Source organism: Engraulis encrasicolus, chromosome 11 (genome assembly GCF_034702125.1).
Source record: "Engraulis encrasicolus isolate BLACKSEA-1 chromosome 11, IST_EnEncr_1.0, whole genome shotgun sequence".
Lineage (NCBI taxonomy): Eukaryota > Metazoa > Chordata > Actinopteri > Clupeiformes > Engraulidae > Engraulis > Engraulis encrasicolus.
In genome coordinates, this window is record NC_085867.1 from 40,281,483 (window position 1) to 40,283,982 (window position 2,500).

General features: G+C 42.0%; 1 protein-coding gene across 1 annotated transcript in view; it reads right to left on the minus strand.

The window, feature by feature from the left end:
- The window catches only part of arhgap24 (Rho GTPase activating protein 24), a 187,167-nt gene that overhangs the window by 98,587 nt on the left and 86,080 nt on the right, over positions 1-2,500 (minus strand). The gene's annotated exons all lie outside the window — the stretch shown is intronic.

The window sequence follows — 2,500 nt, forward strand, 5'->3', positions numbered from 1 at the left end:
ACTATGGGATTGGATCTCACCTGGTGTCCCTGCCATTAAGTATCATATAGCTCAAGACGGGAGGTATATTTCGTAAGACAGTGAAAATAAATATTGCCAGAGATCTTATCACTGTTACTGTATCAAGGCAGTCCAGGACACGGGCACAGGTAGGCAGGGCCGGATTAAGATGCCTAGGGCCCCTAGGCTACGGTAGGGACACATACACGCGAATTTGCAAACTTTGCCATTCATTCCTATGAGAGAGGCGAAGGCAAGCGAACAGGAGCGAAGTGAAGCGAAATTATTGAAGAAAGTTTAACGTTATGCAAATGAGGAGCGAATTCGCCTGCCGCGGCCCAATCAAATCAACAACATAACTGTTCCATTCCATTTGATTCGCCGGGACGACCTCGTCTCTCTTCGCGTCGCTCGCTTCGCCTCCTATGTGTCCCTACCACTACAGGTCATAATGATGAGCTGGGAATTAAGGAGTTCATGTCTATCAACTATGGAGAGCAGTATTGACAGTATTGACAGTATTGATTTAAAACTGTGCTACACTACGGATGATTTTCTCAATATTGCACCTTGTCACAATTCTGTTTTTTTCAATCTGTCACAATTCTGGCAGGTGGGGGCCTAGGCTGCAGCCATATCTAGCCTGTGCATTAATCCGGTCCTGCAGGTAGGCACAATAAAAGTGTGACAAGCAATATTGCCTTTCTCCAGCAAATCATATGACGGGAATAACAGTCACAAACTTTCTAAGCATATTGTGTGCAATAACATTCTACCTCCAACAAAGACCATGTGGAGATGAATTCAAATACAACAAAAGAACAGAGTAGAAGCATATTTCTACAATATCTGCTGTGCTTACCGTATGTAACAGAAACATTTACAAAGCACCTCAACATGTATTATAAGGCAAACCACCAATTCAATCCGATAAATAAATCAAATAAATTCAAAGAGCAATTATGCAAAATGTTGTGTCATCCTAAAATAAAGAAACCCTGTCAAGTACTGCTTTATCATTCAGTGTCACCTGAGAACTAATGAGAAGGAATCAAACGTGAAATCGCAGTCTTTGAAGAGGCATCCAAGCGAGTGTAACTCAATCTCTCTCACAAACAAACTCAGCACTGTCACTGTAATTGCATGTGGTTTGGCCATTGCTCATCCAAAAGGGAAAAAAACAAGCAAACATTGCCGTAATCATGCACAAAACATTCAGCTTCAAAATGTAAGAGGTGTGTGAGAAGTGTGAGCGTTAAATTATGCATTGTTAATTCAGTTGACTGTGTACATTTCACTTAGATCATGCAAGTAAAATCATGGCAGCAAATACCAATACTCAATACGCAATACTCAATTCAAAGAAACAAAATAAGTGGAGCGTTCTATGGCGCTTAATAAATGTCCGCAGATGTTAACAATGAACAAACGAACACATGTTAATTTGAATCTGTGTCCATAGGGAGAATGTGATCATGATATAAAAATGACATGACGCATCATAAACATTGATAATATAATGAATGAAAATGTCATTGATGTTTGTGATGTTCATGCTACTTTAATTTCAACATATCAAGCACCTATGTCTCCCTCTCTATCTGTGTGCGGAAAGCTCATCTTGTTTGGAGGTACAGATTAAACACCCTTGCTGCCGCCGACTGTTTCCCTGCACCCCAACAGAAGCAGGCCCAGTATTCCTCTACTGGAGGTTCCAGCCCATGTGCATGGTTGACATATCCCCACGGATCAGCTGTGTATTTGCAACCTGCCTCTGAGGTGGACCAATATCAAGTTTCTCTGAGGATCAGAGCCACAGGCCACAGCACAGTATGTGTGGAGTGTTTATACATGTGTGAGCGTATGTGCCTGTGTGCGTGCATGTGTGCGTGTGTGTTTGAGTGATAGAGAGAGAGAGAGGGAGAGAGAGAAAGAGAGTGAGTGATAGAGAGAGAGAGAGAGATAGAGAGAGAGAAAGAGAGAGAGAGAGAGAGAGAGAGAAAGAGAGAAAGAGAGAGAGAGAGAGAGAGAGAGAGAGAGAGAGAGAGAGAGAGAGAGAGAGAGAGAGTGTGTGTGTGTGCGGGCGTGCGTGCATGTGCGCACATGTGTGCATGCATGTAGTATGTCTACGCAAGCATATGTGCATGTGAGTGTGTGTGTTTGACACAGTGTGCATGTTTGTGCTTGTTTGTGTGTTCGGGGGTGGGGGTCAAACGGCTATACTGCCCTACAATTTCAGAACGCAGTATAATTCAAAATGCCAAACTGAGAAAAAAGGCTTTAAAGTTTCCTTTCTGTCCACGCGACTGTGTTGGAGGTAAAGTGGTGATGACACTTCCATATAATACTTTTTTATGGTGAAAATTTATGCACACAAGAAAAAAGCAAAAAAAACAACATTCTCATTACTTTTTAGCTGAAAAATCATTATACTGCGCTCTGTTGTGGTATTACTGTCTACACCAAAACCACGGTGTCAATGGAGAAGTGCAGTATAATT